The sequence below is a fragment of the Arachis hypogaea genome, chromosome 18 (genome assembly GCF_003086295.3).
Source record: "Arachis hypogaea cultivar Tifrunner chromosome 18, arahy.Tifrunner.gnm2.J5K5, whole genome shotgun sequence".
Classification (NCBI taxonomy): domain Eukaryota; kingdom Viridiplantae; phylum Streptophyta; class Magnoliopsida; order Fabales; family Fabaceae; genus Arachis; species Arachis hypogaea.
Window position 1 is genome coordinate 105,778,265 of NC_092053.1, and position 19,774 is coordinate 105,798,038.

At 39.8% G+C, this 19,774-nt stretch overlaps 1 non-coding gene across 1 annotated transcript; it reads left to right on the forward strand.

Moving 5' to 3' along the window:
• Positions 1-18,820: 18,820 nt before the first annotated feature.
• Positions 18,821-18,924, forward strand: LOC112773715 (small nucleolar RNA R71). Its single transcript, XR_003188251.1, has one exon. It is a non-coding gene; the product is annotated as a small nucleolar RNA R71 (small nucleolar RNA).
• Positions 18,925-19,774: the final 850 nt, after the last annotated feature.

Sequence of the window (19,774 nt, forward strand, 5' to 3'; positions counted from 1 at the left end):
AAATATAATTAAAATATAAAATAGGATAGAGATACTTATGAAATTCATTGGTGAGAGTTTCAGATAAGCGTATAGAGATGCTTTTGTTCCTTCTGAACCTCTGCTTTCCTGCTGTCTTCATCCAATCATTCCTACTCCTTTCCATGGCAAGCTGTATGTTGGGCATCACCGTTGTCAATGGCTACTTCCCGTCCCCTCAATGAAAATGGTCCAAAATGCGCTATCACCGCATGGCTAATCATCTGTCGGTTCTCGATCATACTGGAATAGGATTCAGTAATCCTTTTGCGTCTGTCACTATGCCCAGCACTCGCGAGTTTGAAGCTCGTCACAGCCATCCCTTCCCAGATCCTACTCGGAATACCACAGACAAGGTTTAGACTTTTCGAATCTCAAGAATGGCCGCCAATAATTCTAGCCTATACCACGAAGACTCTGATCTCACGATCAGAAGACTAAGAGATACACATTCAAGCTTGTTTGCATGTAGAACGGAAGTGGTTGTCAGGCACGCGTTCATAGGTGAGAATGGTGATGAGAGTCACATAATCATCACATTCATCATGTTCTTGTGTGCGAATGAATATCTTAGAGAAGAAATAGGCTTGAGTTGAATAGAAAAACAATAGTACTTTGCATTAATTCATGAGGAACAGCAGAGCTCCACACCTTAATCTATGGTGTGTAGAAACTCTACCATTGAAAATACATAAGTGATAATAGTCTAAGCATGGCCGAATGGCCAGCCTCCAAGGTCTAGGGACTAAACATCCAAAGATGTCTAATACAATAGTAAAAGGTCCTATTTATACTAAACTAGTTACTAGGGTTTACAGAGATAAGTGAATGATGCAGAAATTCACTTCCGGGACCCACTTGGTGTGTGCTTGGGCTGAGCATTGAGATTTTATGTGTAGAGACTTTTTTTGGAGTTAAACGCCAGGTTGTAACCTGTTTCTGGCGTTTAACTCTGCTTTGCAACCTGTTTCTGGCGTTTAACTCCAGAATAGGGCAGGAAGCTGGCATTGAATGCCAGTTTGCATCATCTAAACTCGGGCAAAGTATGAACTATTATATATTGCTGGAAAGCCCTGAATGTCTACTTTCCAACGCAATTAAGAGCGCACCATTTGGACTTCTGTAGCTCTATAAAATCCACTTTGAGTGCAGGGAGGTCAGAATCCAACAGCATCTGCAGTTCTTCTTCAGCCTCTGAATCAGATTTTTGCTCAAGTCCCTCAATTTCAGCCAGAAAGTACCTGAAATGATAGAAAAACACACAAACTCATAGTAAAGTCCAGAAATATGATTTTTAATTAAAAACTAATAAAAATATACTTAAAACTAACTAAATCATACTAAAAACTATGTAAAAACAATGCCAAAAAGCGTATAAATTATTCGCTCATCATGCTCCTCTTTAAATTCCTCCACCTCTTGACAAGTGCCTTCAACTTCAATTCCTTGTTCACCAACTTCTTCTTTTGCTATTTCACATCCAATGGGAGAGGATTCAATTCTAGATAGGAATTCATTAATGATTAAATTCATCTCTTGATCAACCTCTTCAAGGTCTCCAATTGTAATATGCTTTGGAGGTTGTACACCCTCCTCAACATCAATTTCAAGATCCTTGGAGGGAGGTTCTATGACTTGAGATTCCCATGGAGGTTCCGCATCTCCTAAGTCTTCAACCACTTCCTCTTTTTCAATAATTTCGGCTTTCTCCACTTGCCCTAGCACAAAATCCAGCTCCTCTTTGATGTCTTCCACCTCGTGTTCAACCTCCCCTAATTCTTCAACTATTCCTTCATCTTCAAGGGTCTCTCCTACCTCCACTTTTTGGGCCCCTTCTTGCTTCTCTTGAAGTATGGATGTGTGAACCCGATCCATTAAGTCCCTAAGATGATCCCTTCTCTCTTGTTTCATGTCAATAGCATAATTGGGATCATGTTGCTCTTGGATTGATGGATATGGGTGAAAAGTAAGTGCACTAGAGCTTGAGCGTTGAGTATTGGGGGTAGAGGATGGATCCACACGGGATATAAGAGCTTGGAGAGTAGAGGTGAGACCGGTGAGAGTAGAGGTAAGTGTGGTTTGAAGCTCTCTTTACCATTGGCGAATAGCACTAAAGTTATCATCTATGGGAGCTTGGTGTGAATAAGAGGGTTTATTTGTTGGGAGAAAGAGCTTATAATGGGAAAGTGGTTCTTCTTGATAAGGATATGGAGATGGTGTATATTCAGGTGGTGGTTCTTGAGAGTAATTATGTTGGAATGTGGGTGGTTCTATGTATGGTTCATATGGTTCATATGGTGGTTGGTGTGGTGGATAAGGGTTAGAATCATATGGAGGTGAATGGTGGAAAGGGGCTTGTGAGTATGGTGGTTCAAAGCTATGCTGAAGAGGGGGTTCATAGGTATATGGTGGTGGTTGTTGATTATCACGAAGAGGTCCACCATAACCATTGTCTTGGTATGTATCTTGGAATGACTCTTTCTCATAGTAAGTTGGCGGGAGTTGTTGCCAAGAGAGTTGATCAAATCCTTGTGGCTCCTCCCATCTTTGATTGTCCCATCCTTGATGCAAGCCTTCATTGTAATCTCCGCTTCCTACAACATAATTTGAACCAAACTCATAGCAAAAGGGGTGAGAATTCATAATAGAAGGAGAAAATAAAAAACAAAAACTAATAGGAAATAATGAAAATAAGGTCCTAAAATTAGAAACAACTAACAAAAAAACGAAAAAGCAAATATATTCACAATATTCACAATAACCAATAATAAGACGCACATTTGCAAATCCCCGGCAACGGCGCCAAAAATTTGACGAAGGAAAAATGCCGGTAAAGATTTTCACAAAAATTCGCGTTGCAAGTATAGTTCTAAACTGACAATTAAACCTCAATCAAAATTTAATTTGTTTGTCACTAAAGCAAACCCAATAAAAATAAACCGAAGTATTTAAACCTCGGGTCGTCTCTCAAGGAATTGCAGGGAAGTGTAGTTATTATTGGTTATGGAAAAGTATATTTTTAGGTTTAGAAATAAGGAACAAGTAATGTAAATAACAAGGAAATAAAATAACAAATTAACAACTAAGATAAAGTCCTAACAAGGATTGAGAATTGGAATTTCTATCCTCATTATCATAGTCACTTGTGATGGTAATTACCTTTTGTTATCACTTAGTTAACCTCTAACAATTGAAGGTAAGTCAAGTGAGCAAATCAACTTGAGTTCATAAGTCCTAATCAAAGACTAGAGTTAGTGAAGCTCAAGCCAACTAGCAAGTCTCAATCGCCAACCAACAAGAGACTTTGACAATTCTAGAGTCTCCAAATTACTCAATCTAAGCTAAAAACATGAAAAGATAATTTAAAATCCAACCAAGCATTTTATCAAACACTTGGTGGGCACAAAATAAAAACATAGAAAATTAACAAAGAATAATAAAACCTAAGACTAACAATTGCAAGAAATCAACAATCAACAATTAAATAAAGAAGCCATAAACATGGAACATAAAATTGCATTAAAAAGGGAATTGAGAGTAACATAAGAGTTCATAAACTAAATGGACAAAACAAAGGAATCAATAAGAGTAATAGATAACTAAGTACTAGAACAAGTAAGAGTAGAAGAAAATTAAATTAAAACAAGATAGAATTCTGAAATTAAGAGGAACTAAGGCAAAGAAACCTAAAACCTAGAGAGAGGAGAGAGCCTCTCTCTCTCTAAAGAACTACATCTAAAAACTAACTAAAGTGTATGAATATGTGAATGATTCATTCTCACTTCCAGCTCCACTCTGCAGCCTCTAATAAGTGTTTTTGGGCCTGAAACTGGGTCAAAAGGAGCCCAGAAATTGGCCCCAGCATTTTCTGTTTACTGCAACACGTGACGCTCTGTCACGCGTACGCATCGCTGGTCTTTTTCACTATCCATGGGTACGCGTCATCCACACGTGCGCGTCGCTTGCATTCTGCACTGGTCACACGTACGCGTCGCCCATGCGTGCGCGTCGCAACCAAATTTTGAAATACTCCATTTCTTGTGTTCCTTCCACTTTTGCATGATTTCTTTCCATCCTCTAAGCCATTCCTGCCCTGGAAAACCTGAAATCACTTAACACACATATCATGGCATCGAATGGTAATAAGAGAGGATTAAAAATTAGTAATTTAAGGCCAAAGAAGCATATTATCAATCAGAGTACAAAATTGGGAAAGAAAATGTAAAACATGCAATTTATATGCATAAGTGCGAGAATAATGGATAAAATCCACTCAATTTAGCATAAAATATACCACGAAATAGTGGTGCATCGATGGGCAAGCTGAAGTCTCAAATAGAGAACTAAAGCGAATCCTAGAGAGGATAGTAAGTGCCTCTAGAAAGGATTGGGTTAGAAAGCTTGATGATGCTCTGTGGGCATACAGAACAGCTTTCGAAATCCCCATTGGAACTTCACCATATCAGTTAGTATATGGGAAGTCCTGTCATTTGCTAGTGAAACTAGAACACAAAGCCTATTGAGCTACTAGATTCCTCAACCTTGATGTCAAAGCAGCAGGGGAGAAACGGCTGCTCCAACTGAATGAGTTGGATGAATTCCAGTTAGATGCATTTGAAAATACAAAAATCTATAAGGAAAAGGCAAAGAGGTGGCATGACAGGAAGTTAGCTACCAGAGTCTTTGAATCAGGACAGAAGGTCCTGCTCTTCAACTCAAGACTTAAACTGTTCCCTGGGAAACTCAAATCCTGTTGGACAGGACCGTTTGTGATTACTAAGGTATCACCATACGGACATATAGAGCTTCAAGGTAAAGAAACCAGGTTCACTATCAATGGACAGAGGGTTAAGCATTACTTTGAAAGAGATATAGAGCCAGGAGGCTCAATACTGTTACTAAGTTAAGTACAGTAAAGTCCAGCTAAAGACATTAAAGAAGCTCTTGTTGGGAGCCAACCCAATAAATACTCATACTTTATTAATTTTTCTAGTTATTTTCATTTTGATTAATTTTCTTTTTAATTTATTTTAAGTTGTTTTTAGTGTTAGCGATCTTGTACAGTACTTAAACAGAGACAGAATGATGCAGAACAGCAAACAGAATACCTTGGAGAAAGGAGCTTTCTCGCGTTTAAATGCCAGAAAGGGTAGGGTGATGGGCACTTAAAAGACCAAGAGGAGGCATCAGCCTGGCGTTAAACGCCAGCCAGGAAGCCCTGGCTGGGCGTTTAATGCTCCACAGGGAGGATTACTCTGGCGTTTAACGCCAGAATGCTAGCATTCTGGGCGTTTAAACGCCAGCTTGACAGCATGGAGGTAATTTTAATTTTTTAATCTCATCTTGATTCAATTCAATTTCAAAATTTTTTTTATCAAATCTTATTCAAGTACATCCATTTCAAATCAATCTCAAAAAGTAGAACATCTTTATGATTTTGTTTATTTTTCAACCCCTTTTTAAAATTGTATAACTTTTACAATATGCTTTCAAACTAGTTTCAAAATCTTTTCTAATCTTATTCATATCTTTATTAAACATTCAAATCCTTTTCATGTTCCATATCTTGTCTTTAATGTCTTTTCTATCTTCTTAAAAATATTTTATTATCTTTTAAAATTAACAACTTTTCTTTTTTATTTTATTTTTCAAAAATCTTTATCTTTTATCCTTTATCTTGTAATCTTTATCTTTTATCTTTTATCTTTTATTTATTATCTTTTATCTTTTATCTTTTATCTTTTATCTTTTATCTTTATCTTTTTTTATTTATTTTTTTGAAAAAAATCCCTCCCCCCTCCCTATATATATGATGACCGTGCCCACCTCCATCACTCCTCCCCTTTCATTTGTGCTCTCTCCCCTTTCCTTCTCTCTTCTATTCCTTTTTGTACTCTCTTTTCAAGTTCACGTCCTTTCTTACCTTTTGCTCGAGGACGAGTAAATTTTTAAGTTTGGTGTGGCAGGACCCCTGTTCTTTCAGGAATTCAATCCCATGGCTCCAAGAAGTAGCAAGACCGCCCCAAAGAACAAGAAAGAAGACAACTTAACAGTTGTTTTCAAACCTGTTTACTTCTTCACCAAGCAGCATAAGGAGCATTATCGTAAGATAATGAGCAAAAGGCCAGTAATCCTTAAAGTGGGATTCAACCTTGGAGAAGAAGAATACCCATAGATAAAGAAGCAGAATTGAAGGAGAGGCTGGGAGATTCTAAGTGATCCTGAGTTTAATGTTGAATACAGCAAGATCTGGAAATTCTATGCAAATCTGTGAATGACAGATAAGCAAAAGAAAGATGAAACAGCCATCTACACTTTTTGCACTATGGTCAGGGGGAGGATCATATACTTTCACCAGGATAGAGTGAGAGAGATCTTCAAACTACCCCTACTGAAGGATGACCGTGAGTCATACAACAGAAGAGTTGTAGCCAACCAAAAGTTAGACCAAGTCCTAAAGGACATATGCCTGCCCGAAACTCAGTAGATTGAGAATACACAAGGAGAGCCATGCCAACTAACTAAGGCTGACCTTAACCCTATTGCCAGATGATGGATAGATTTCATTGGGCGCTCCATACTCCCCACAAGTACCTGAACTGAAGTCATTGTTGTAAGAGCAATAATGATTCATTGCATCATGACAGGGAATGAGGTGGAAGTCCACCAAATAATTCCCCTTGAGATTTACAAGCTAGCAAACAGAGATTCCACTAAAGCCATGCTGGCTTATCCAAATCTCATCTTCTGCCCATGCAATGAGGCTAAGGTTTTGATCCAAGAGGATAACCTTATTCCAGTGGAAAAACCAATCACCAAGCAGGTGATGGAGAGCTCCCAGATAGAAGATGATAACCTAAAGAGGAAGGCACCAGAGGAATCCCAAGACATCCTTCCAATGGAGTACTGGGACCATCTGAAGACATCTATAATTCACTTATAGAGCACGTTGGATCAACTCAAAGAGGAGCAGCAAAATTAGACTAGCATAATTTGCAAACTGATAAAAGAGCAGGAGAAGCAAGGGCGTGATCTTGAGGAGCTGAAGCGCCAGAAGCTCTCTTCTGAAGAAGCCAGCATCCCTCCAGCTAAAGAGCCATGCGCCCCTTAAGTTGAAGAGCCTTACATCCTACAGACTGAAGAAAACAACATCCGACAAGCTGAAGGTTGTTGAGTTTCAACTTTGTGGTTATTCTAATTCCTGTTTTTCTATCTCACGTATTTCTATCCTAATTTAAAGTTGCATGATCACTAATAGTAATTAAGTTTTTATTTTTAATTTTTATTTTATGTCTTTTAATTTTTAGGATTACATAAGCATTATTAGTAATTAATTAATTTTTATTTTTCTAATTAGCTATAAATTATTCCTCTTATCATCATTGAACATGAATAAAATAGTAGATTTTTTTAGAAGAAATAAAGATGCATGAATTTTTTTGAGCTTTCCAATAAAGAATAGTTACATTAATTTGATTGGGTTACATTGCTTTAGTTTTCTGAATGAAAGAATAAACAATGCATGTTTGAAGTTGAATTTTATTATGCTGGCTCTTGAAAGAATGAAGAAGGAAAAATATTATTGATAATCTGGAAAATCTAAAAATTGATTCTTGAAGCAAGAAAAAACAGCAAAAAAAAAGTATACAGAAAAAGCAAAAGAAGTAGAAAAAGCTAATAACCCTTTAAACCAAAAGGCAAAGGTGAAAGGGCCCAAGGCTTTGAGCATCAGTGGTTAGGAGGGTCCAAAGGAATAAAATCCTGGCCTAAGCGGCTCAATCTAAGCTGTCCCTAACCATGTGCTTGTGGCGTGAAGGTGTAAAGTGAAAAGCTTGAAACTGAGCGGTTAAAGTCGTGGTTCAAAGCAAAAAGAGTGTGCTTAAGAACTCTGGACACCTCTATCTGGGGACTCTAGCAAAGCTAAGTCATAATCTGAAAAGGTTCACCTAGTTAAAGTGTCTGTGGCATTATTGTATCCGGTGGTAATACTGGAAAACAAGGTGCTTAGGGTCACGGCCAAGACTCTGAAAGCTGTGTACAAGAATAAAAAAGAGCTAAACTAGGAGAATCAATAATACTATCTGGATTCTAAGTTCCTAAAGATGGCAGCCATCCTGATTTTCAATGGATAGTGAGATGCCAAGACTATTCAGAGACAAAATGCTACTAAAACCCGTTCATCTAATTGACTGAGCTTCATTGGAAACTCAGAAATTTATTGCATCTTACTCTTCTTTTCATCCTATTTTATTTTTAGTTGCTTGAGGACAAGCAACAGTTTAAGTTTGGTGTTGTGATGAGCGGATATTTTATACGCTTTTTGTCTTAGTTTTCATATAGTTTTTAATAGGTTTTATTTAGTTTTTATTAAGTTTTTATAGATTTTAGTGCTAAATTCATATTTTTGGATTTCACTTTGAGTTTTTGTGTTTTTGTACCAATTTAGGTATTTTTTGTCTGAATTTGAAGAGATGGAGTAGAAGTCTGATTTAGAGACAGAGAAAGCACTACAAATGCTGTCCAAATCTGAGCTCCCTGCACTCGAAAGAGATTTTCTGTAGCTACAAAACTCCACATGGGGCGTTCTCAACAGCTATGAAAAGCTAACTTCTAGAGCTTTCCAGCAATGTATAATAGTCCATATGTTGTTTCGGATTAGAAGGCCCAAAACTGGCGTCCAACACTAGCTTCCTGCCCTCTTCTGGCGTCCAGTGCCCAAGGAAGCAAAGCCCCATGTCCAAAAGCCTAGAGATGAATCCCTAGCTGGCGTCCCACATCTAGAAGACCTCATAGCACGTGAATCTCATCAAGCTCAGCCCAAACACTTACCAAGTGGGTCTTAGAAGTAGATTTTAGCACTAAAAAGACTGTTGTACCCTTATTAGTCATTAGCTTAGTATTTAAGGGATTTTATTCATGTCATTCAGACATCATCAGCCATATTTTTCATTTTCACCATTGTATTTTACCTCAGTATGAGTTTCTAAATCTCCTAGGTTGAGGGGAGGAGCCCTGATGAGTCCTATGAATTAATAAAAGTACTATTTCTTCTTCTTCGATATGTGTTTGATCTATCTCTAAGATGTATATCCGATCTTTATCGTGATGAATAGAATGATCTGACAAACTAGATCTATTCATCACACTAAGACGAATGTGCCTGCCAAACACCCGCGTCTACTTGGGTTCGTGTGAGTACCTGGAAGAAAAGCACGAGCCAACAGCTATGTTTATACATCTCTCAAACGGTTAATCCACGACTTCGTTGGAGACTTCTCGAGACACCAGTTCAGCCGATCTCAGGGGAGATTAAGGTCTCCGTGATATAGGCTAGATCCAAGAAGCAGCATTCTCTGATCTGAAATATTCAACCTTGTCTGTGGCGTTTTGAGTAGGATCGCCAAGAGAATGGATTGCTATGCACTTCACCCTCCATTGGATTGAATGACCAAGGGCCCTGGCGTTCATTCTGTAGAAAAGGAGATCAATGACCCCGGGCAATGGCTTTGATCACTTATAGCCTGCCAGAGAAGAAGATCATCCAGAAGCAAAGAAGATAATAGTACCAGAGTTACTTCAGAAAGACAAAGCAACTCTGACTCTCAATTCTCAATCTATTCCTATCGCTTATTCCTTTCATAATATCCAAGCATTTATGACATATAATCATTTAAGGTTCACATAATATTCCAACTCCTTCTGATTCTGCCTGACTAAGACCTGCAAGACAACTATAAGCTTGCTTCAAGCCACAATCCTCGTGAGATCGACTCTGACTCGCTCAGGTATTACTTAGACGACCCAGTGCACTTGCTGGTACTACTGCTGTTGTACGAAATAGTGTGGGGGTTTGCGTACACGCGCAACCAGTTCCCTTGGTGATCCTACTCAAAATGCCACAGACAAAGTCGGATTTTTTGGATCAGAAAACGATGCTCCTTTGGTTCTAGCCTATACCACAAAGACCCTAATCGCCCCGCACCTCGGCTGAACTGATGTCTCGAGAAGTCCCTAACGAAGCCGTGGATTAGCCGTCTAAGAGATGTATAACCAAGCTGGTGGTTTAATACTATCCCGTCAAGGACTCACAAGAACCCATGTGGAATTGGGATGACGGTCAAGTTACACTCCCAATCTATTAGGATGAAGAACGAAGATATATCTTAGAATAGAATCAAGCATAGATTGAAGTGGAATAGTGATATTATTATTTCATAAGAATCAGCAGAGCTCCTAACCTTAACCTAGGAGGTTAGTGACTCATGTTGTACAAAGAAACAATGAAAAACGTGTAGAGTGGGCAAGATTCCTCTAACAATGGTGAACTCTTTTTTATATATACTAATCTAGCAACTAAGAATTACAAAAATAAAATAAAGGGTTAAGTTCAATTTTGGTCCCTAACGTAGGGGTCGAAAATTTGTTTCGTCCCCCTTTTTTTTGCTACAAAATGGTCCCCAAAGTTTCAGTTTATTTTAAAATCGTCCTTTTTACTAATTTTATTTTTTTTATTACCAAATTACCCCTCATTAAAAAATTATAAAATAAAATAAATATAAAATAAATAAATAAAAAGAAAGAAAGGGATACAGAGAGAATCGGGGGGAGAGAAAGAAGGGGGATGGGGGCGCGAGAAATGGGGAGGGGGAGGGAAGGGAAGAAGGGGGAAGGGAAGCCGCCGCAGTCCCGCCGTCCCGCCGTCGTCGCTGCTGCCTCTTTCCTGTCCAGATCAATCGCGGCCCTCTCCCCTCCTTCTCTTCTTCACTGTCTCGGATCTCCTCAAACCAGAGCTTACTGCCGGCGAGCCTCTCCTACTTCACCATGGCACAGCAACGTGGAGCCTCCCCTGCTTCACCACCACGCAGCAACGTGGAGCCTCCTCTGTTTCACCACCGCCAGCGAAAAAGGGTTACATGGGAGAATGATGCACAGAAAACTTGTCTCGCAACAAATCTCCCTTCGGTAAGTGTACCGAAGTTGTCGTCAAGTAAAAACTCACAATAGAGTGAGGTCGAATCCCACAAGGATTGATTGATCAAGCAACTTTAATTAGAAGAATGTTCTAGTTGAGCGAATCCAGAATTTGGGTTGAGAGTTGCAGAAAATAAAATGGCGGGAATGTAAATAACAGAAAAGTAAATGCTAGAATTAAAGGACTGGAAGTAAATGACTGAAAATAAATTGCAGAATTGTAAATGGGAATGGGGGATTTGCTCATAAAAGTAAATGGCAGAAATTAAAGAGAATGGGTAAGATCGGAGATGGGGAGTTCATTGGGCTTAGGAGATGTTGCAATTCTCCGGATCAAGTTCATTTTCATCTCTTCCTCAATCAATGCACTCATTGATCTCCTTGGCATTCTTAAGTGATTGAATTACAATTTCTTGCAATTCAATCTCTCAAATCTTGATCAATAGCCAATTCCTTGGTCAATTGCTCATGAGAAGAGATGAAGTATGGTCGCTGATTATACCACATGCATTTCTCAAACCAAGTATTGAGAGGGTTATAGTCACATACCCATCCAAACCCAATTTGGTCCAGCATGAGAAAGCATTTCTAGCTTGATCTCTTCATTCCTCTTTCAAGGTTCAAAAGAGATCCAAGTTTGAATAGCTTCTCTTCCAAGATAACTACTCAATTGGATGAAGATCGAAAGCTTTCAAGTAAAATCAAGAGGAAAGATAGAAGAAGAATAATGAAAATTAGTATTGATCCATCAAATTACAACAGAGCTCCCTAACCCAATGAAAGGGGTTTAGTTGTTCATAGCTCTTGAAAATGAAAACAAAGATGGAGAATACATCATAAAACTAGAAATTGCAAAGAAAGTAAAATACAGAGAGTAGTTCTCTTCTTCCCAGCCTCCAGAACTCCTTTACAATTCAAAGCTACTCCTATATATACTACTCTTCTCAGCTTCTAGTTTACTCTTCAAGTCTTGGGCCTTTGGATCTTGAGTTTGAAGCAGTTCCTTTCTTTATTTGGGCTTGGCTTTACTTGCAGAGAGAAAGTGCGAAGTGGGCAGAGACTTCAGCTCAGGGCGTGAAGAGTGTTAATCATTTAGTGAAAGTATAAGTTCGGGAACGTTAGTGACACTTAACATTGTCACTAACGTTCCAATGCACCCCTTTGCCTCACGTTAAAACCCACGTTAACTAGGTTAATGTGGCTTTTAACGTTGCCTTGTCAACCTTCGAGAACGTTAGTGACACTCAACATTGTCACTAACGTTCCAGTGTGCCCCTTCTTGCTTCACGTTAAAGCCCACGTTAACTAGGTTAACGTGGCTTCCAACGTGGCCCTTGCCATCCTTCGAGAACGTTAGTGACATTCAACATTGTCACTAACGTTCCAATGTGCCCCTAGGTTTCACGTTAGAGCCCACGTTAACTAGGTTAACGTGGCTTCTAACGTGGCCATCTGTTAGCCATCCCAACGTTAGTGACAATGTTGAGTGTCACTAACGTTGGCTCATCCTTCATTCCTCATCGTTAGCTTCCACGTTAACCAAGTTAACGTGGAAGTTAACGTGACTCTTGGGGGTTGTGTGGTTGCTTCAACGTTAGTGACAATGTTGAGTGTCACTAACGTTGTCGACAACTCTTCATCCTTTACGTTAGTTCCCACGTTAACCAAGTTAACGTGGTACTTTGCACCATAGGCCAACGTTAGTGACAATGTTGAGTGTCACTAACGTTGGCTTCTCTTCCCCCCTTAACGTTAGAGGCCACGTTAACTAGGTTAACGTGGCTTCTAACGTGGCCACTTATGAGTAATTGCCAACGTTAGTGACAATGTTAAGTGTCACTAACGTTGGCTCAACTTCTCTTCTCCACGTTAGAGTTCATGTTAACTTGGTTAACGTGACTCTCTAACGTGGGCATTGATGGCTTTTTGAGAGTGTTATTGGCAATCACTTTTCTCATTAATCTTGCAAGTTACCTCCCCTTTTCCTGCTTCCTTTTGGTCCTGAAATCAAGTAATAAAGTGCATCAAAGCTCTAGTCCAAGTCATGAGTAATGCAACATAATATTTGTCACTAAACTTATGCAAAATCCTCATGAAATTATGTAAAATGCACAATGTATGCTTGAATCAAGGCATAAGTGAATATTTACCCAAAACTAGCTTATTTCCTAAAGAAATGCATGAAACTAACCTAAAAACAGTAAAGAAAAGGTCAGTGAAACTGGCCAAGATGCCCTGGCATCACAACACCAAACTTAAAAGCTTGCTTGTCCCTAAGCAAGTACTGGAACAAGAGAATGATGAATGGAATATCCAGAGGAATGAGTCATCCTTGTGGAAGTCATATTACTGATTTTATGGTGGTTTCATGCATAGCAACTTAGGTTCATTCCATTACTGGCTTTCAGACCTTTATCCTGTCCTAAAACACCCACTTTGTTCATATCCCATGAGACTTTTATTCATTTATCCTTTTATTGTTATTACAAGGGTTGTTTGTGTTATTTAGGCTAAGTGCTCTGTAAGGGGGCAACTCTTTAAGATAAGCTTTCAGCCAACACTCCCGAACCAGTTGGTTCAAGGTGCTAGGTGTTGAGACACCCCTAAGGACTTACTCCCTCAAGCCTATCCCCCATACATACACACTACAGGCATTTAGTTTATTTATTTTCTTTTTTTGAGACCTTGGTGTCTAGCACCTCTTTGGGTTACTAGGTGTTCTGTAGTGAAGGTTACTCTTGATAGTGGACTTTCAGCTGATAATCCCGAGTTAGTTAACCCAAGTTACCAAGTGATAAGGCACCCCTAAGAGCTTATTCATCCAAGTAGATCCCTCACACAGGAGCACCACAGACACTTGCCTCAAGCTTAAAACCATTGATGCCTAGCCTTATTGCTTACTCTTTTTCTTTTGTTTTTCACTTCCATTGTTCTTTCCCTTTTCTCTTCTTAGGATCTTGTTATTAACTTAGTCTCATGAGTGTATCCAAAGTCAAGTATTCAGGATAGATAGTTGTCCTCCTAGCCTTGTGGTTGAACCAACTTAGCTAACTTATGACTACCCCAAAGATTCATGAATGCACTTCCACATTATGAACTCTACTCTGGTCTTTTAAAAACATAACCATTTTCTTCTTCAATTCGATTTAAAAAGGACAAGCTTACAAGTAAATAAAGGAATGATGCAGTGACAATTTAAACCAGAAATCATGGACCTATTCAAAACTTAAAAGACAGAATTTTAGAAAGTTTAAACATAACATGGAAGCATGTTCTATTTCATACAAGATCTTCCTTATTTAAAGCATAGAAAACGATGGACTAAAAAGAACTCCACCACCTTTCATTCATGTGGATGTCCATGCTCCCATCCTTGTTTGTCCTTATTGTGTCTCTCTTGAGTACTTGTACTTCCACTTCCCTTGCCTTTTCCAAGCAGCTTCCTCCAGAAACCACTATCTTCCATCTTCTTCTTGAGTGTCTCCTTTTGCTGTTTCACTTTCCTCTCTTCTTGTTCTACAAATTATTTTTGGACCTCATCATATGTAGGGATGGCATAGTGTAGCTGATGCATATTACTGGTCATATAGTTCAACTCGACTTGAGTGTTTACATAGAACTCCTCCCTATGTAGTTGCCTTCCTTCATTGAGTACACTGAACTCATTGAAAGTTTTCATTTGGGCTATTTGTCGCTGGTTGAGTTCTTGCAAGTGCTTCTCTTGAATCTCTTGCCTCTCATTCACTTGGTTGATGGCTTGAGTGAGCTGGGAGTATTGTTCCTGCTGCTGCTCCATTTGTTGTTTTTGTCATGTTTCCTGTTGGCTCAGCCGGTTTAGTATTTGCTCTTGTCCCTCCATATGTCTCTGTCCCAAGTCTTCAATGGCTCTTAGAAGGTGAGTCATATTCAAGTTGGCTGGGTCATGATGCTCTTCTTGTTGATATTCTTCCTGATGATATTCCTCTTGATGAGCTTCTTCCTGGGCCCTTTGCCTTCCTATATGTGGCCTTCTTAGTTGCTGAGCCAGTGTGGTATATACCATTCGCTCGAGTGTGACTGGCCTTCCTGGGTTCACCTAGTCTGGGCTGCTGTCCTCAAATATTACCTTGGCCTTGTTGCACAAGTGGAGAATGGTGCTGGGGTACCAAAGTCTGGCACCTGAGTCAACTTTCTCAGCTAACTCTTGAATCCCTTCGGCAATGAGCTCATGCACTTTGATTTCCCCACCTTGTACTAAGCATTGTACCATAGTGGCTCGATTGATGTTAACCTCTGAATTATTAGCAGCTGGTAGGATGGACCTCCTTACAAGCTCAAACCACCCTTTGGCTTCAGGATGAAGGTCTCCCCTTTTTATGAATTTTGGTTTTCCATCTGAGTACCTCTCCCAGTCAGCGGCTATGACACAGATATCTGATGCTATCTCTGAGAGCTCATCCTTATCGGGGCTTCTACTTATCCTTGCCTGATAACTTTCCTCATCAAAATGAGGTGATTTCAAGTGAAGAGCTCTTGTTATGGCACTTGGGCTGAAGTCCACCTCCCTTCCTCTCACATAGCTTTTGAAGGTTGGGGCTTTGGTCTTATCCTCTCTAACTGCATTTGCATAGAATTCTTTGATGAGGTTTCCATTGATCTTCCCCTCTGGACTGGTGAGAAATTGCCACCCCCTCTGTTCGATTTTTCTCCAAATCTGTGGTGATTCATTGGCATTGATTTGGAAGATTAATTCTGGCAATATCCTTCTGGCACTTATCCGCTCAAATTCATGCTCATGAAAGGCAGTCTTGAATCTCTTGTCATCAAAAGGAGCACTCTCCATAGGCCCCTTCCTCTTTTGCCTCTTTGAGCTTGATGATGCCATGATTTGAATTGTTGTTTGAGGGGGTTTGAGGCTTCGGATAGATGAAGAGTGGGTTGGTTAAAGCAATTTGTGATGAAGGGTTTAGTGTGCCAATAGAAGTGTGGAGAGTGGGGATTTGAATGTGAGGAGTGAGCATGCACTAAGGTTCACTTATATAAGAAAATCATGAGTGAATGAAGGGTGTGGATTGCATGAATGTTTACTAGATGGACGGATGGGGTTGTGTATGAAGGAAAGACAAGGATCATCACTTTAATGAGAGTGATTGGTTCGGTCTTCAAGGGTCTTCTTTCTCCAATATTGCATGGCAGCGTTTCCCCATGCGTTCCCTCTTGAGACATATGTGTAGTGCTCTTCATTAAGTGGCAAAATCTCCCCCATTTAATTGTCCAATCAATCCCTTTTCATGCTTCTTTTCCTTTCCTATAAAGATTTGAAATAAGGAAATTAATATCATAAAAAAAATTTAAACTCTACGGCTAGAATAAAATGAAAGAAAGGATTTGATTGTTTATTTATGAATTCCAACTAACTAACTAACTATTGGTGGTTCCTTATATGCATTTTGGTGGCACCATGGGGTGACACCAAACTTAGTTTGAAGCAATGTGATGAAAAGTTGTGTTCAAAGCTCCCAAGACTAGCATGCATCTTGGTTTGCTTTGAACACCAAACTTGTTCTTCACTATATACTGCATGATAAAGAATTCACCAAGTGTTTGTCAAGTTTGGGTTGAAATCATAAAGATTGACTTATTCATTATCATCTGAAAGCATATAAAACATGGGTTGCCTCCCATGAAGCGCTTCTTTAGCGTCACTAGCTTGACGTTTTTCCTTCATCATGGTGGTTGGTAGTGCTTAAAGTCCTCCCCTCTTGCTGTGGACTTGTATCCATTGGTTGGATCAATGATCTCCACATGTTCCAGGGAAAGAACTCTGTTGATAGTGAAGACCTTAGGTAATTGAGATGGCACAGTAGGAAGATTAGGGGGAACATCTGGGAAGTAGGCTGAGACAACTCTATCCCCTGGAGAGAAGTCTTCCGTAGGGATCTTCTTGTTCCTCCATCTCCTTGGTACCTTCTTCTTTGTTTCTTTTGAGGTTGCTTTCCCCTTGGTGACCTCTTTTCTCCAAGGAGTTGTGATGCTGTCTTCACCTGCCTCTAGAGGTTTGGGTTCCTCCAACTTTTCCTTGAGCTGTGGCGCTTGCTGTTTTCCTTATTTGTCAGTTAAGAGGGTCTCAGAATGAGCTGGCTGTGCTTCAGTGCTTGTTTCCTCCTTCAGTGTCTCATTATCATTTGTGCTTAGTTCCTTGTCCTCTTGATCTGTTTCTTGTGAGAGTTTGAAAACATTGAAGCTGAGTCGTTCATCATGGATTTTCAATATTAGCTCCCCTTTCTCTACATCAATAAGTGCTCTGGCCGTAGCTAGGAATGGTCCTCCCAATATGATTGGATGAGTGTGACTCTCTTCCATGTCCAGAATGACAAAGTCTGTTGGGAGAAAGTACTTCCCAACCTTTAGCAACACATTTTCCACCACTCCTATTGCTTGCTTTTGAGTTTTGTCAGCCAGTCTGATAATGACATCTGTGGGCATTATCTCATTGATCTGCAGCCTCTTCACCAGGGATAAGGGTAGTAAGTTGATGCTGGCCCCTAAATCACATAGTGCTCTGTCGAACATATTTTCACCTATGGCACAAGGGATATGAAAACTTCCTGGGTCTCTTCTTTTTGTAGGCAACTCAGGTTGAATAAGGGCACTACATTCCTTGTTCATCACTATAGTCTGCCCTCCCTTGAGTGAGCTTTTCCTGGGAAGAAGTTCCTTCATATACTTGATGAATGCAAGCATTTGTTGAATTGCCTTGATGAATGGTATGTTCACATGCAGAGATGCAAACAAGTCTAGGAACCTTGAGTATATTCTTTTTCCCACAACACCATTGAGCAGTTGATAGAATGGTGCATAGAGCTTTAGCAGCTCTTGTTGTGAGATTTCTGGTTCTTTGTTATCTCTATCCTCTTCTTTTGTTGAGTTGTCTTCAGGTTGTTTGCACATTTTGCCTTGCTTGTCTTCAATCTCATGATCACTTGTAGTGACCATTTTGCAATCTTCCCATCTTACTTTCTTTGCTTCTCCCTTGGGGTTTTTCTCCTTGTCACTTGGGAAGCTATCAGTAGGTTTGGGAATCTTCTCAGCTAAATATCCCACCTGGAATTCTAGCTTCCTGATGGTCTCTCCCTGGTTCTTAATATTGGCTCGCACCTCCTCTTTGAACACCTTATTTTCTTGAATCTCTTGGCATATTCCTTCAAGTAAGGCCTCAATCTTAGAGAGCTTGTCATCAATTGATGAGTGGTTCGGAGCAGATGTGCTATTTTGGTTTTGATAAGTATGTGGAGAAGTGTTGTTGTGGGGGTGTTGAGATGTCCTCTGGGTGAATTGCTAGTGAGCTGCATTGTTGTTGGAGTTGTAACGTCTCTGGTCTTGGTTTTGATCTTGCTCACTTCCCCACCCAAAGTTTGGGTGGTTTCTCCATCTAGGGTTGTAAGTCTTGGAGTATGGATCATAGTTTTTCCTTGGTGAATTCCCAATGTAGTTGGCTTGCTCTTGACTCCCCTCTGCTTCTTTATTCACTCCTTCTTGTGTTGTTGATGAAGTGGAGATTGCTGCTACTTGGTTCCTCTCCATCTTCTTGGTGAGGTCAGCCAGCTGCTGGGTAATGAGCTTGTTTTGAGCCAACAGAGCATCTACATTGTTTAGCTCCATCACTCCTCTTGTGTTCCCTCTTTCGGAAGCATAGAAGTAGTCATTTTCTGCTACTGTTTCAATAACATCTATGGCTTCCTCAATGGTCTTCTTCTTGTTCAAGGATCCTCCAGATGAATGGTCTACTGCCTTCTTTGACTCATAAGAGAGCCCTTCATAGAAAATGTGCAGTTGGACCCATTCGTTGAACATGTCAGGTGGACACCTCCTTGTTAAGTCCTTGAACCTCTCCCATGCTTCATACAGAGTCTCACCATCTTGTTGCCTGAAAGTTTGAACCTCAGCTCTCAGCCTATTGATTCATTGAGGAGGGTAGAATCTTGCTAAGAATTTGTTCACCACATCCTCCCAAGTTGTCAAGCTCTTCCTTGGAAAGGATTCCAGCCACTTGGCTGCCTTGTCTCTGAGTGAGAAGGGAAATAAGAGCAGTCTATAGGCGTCAGGATGATCACCATTAGATTTTACTGTGTCACATATTCTCAGAAAGGTGGTCAAATGTTGATTGGGGTCTTCTTGAACACCTCCTCCAAACGAACAGTTGTTCTGAACAAGGGTGATGAGCTGTGGTTTAAGTTCAAAGTTGTTGGCATGGATTGTTGGCTTTTGGATGCTACTTCCACAATTGCCTGGGTTAGGATTAATGTAAGAGCCCAAAAATCTTCTATCCTCCCCAGCATGATTTGCTCCACCTCCTCTGCCATGGTTGTGAGTCTCTTCTTCATGATGATTTTCCATGTTTTCTTCCATGTTTGGTTCAAAGTATTCCTCAAAGTGTTCCTCCTCTTCTTCAGCACCAACTACACGTTTTTCTTTTGCCTCCCTCCTTAGTCTAAGGAAGGTTCTCTCAGGTTCAGAATCAAAGGAAGTTGAAGCCCCGCTTCTTCTCCCTGTCATACAACCAACAAGTACAAGCAAAGAAAATAGGTGCAGACAGTATTTGTGTCAGAATTACTGTTAGTTGTGGGTGATGCAATATATCAAACAGTTAGTGGGTTAGCAAACAGAATTGAAAATAACAAAGAAAAACAAAAGAATAGAGGGGGAAGGGAAGAAGTTTAACTAAACAAAAAGTAAATCACTCAAACAGAAGAATGAAATTCACAAAATAAAAATGCTCAATCTAGTGATCTTCCACTTTAATCAT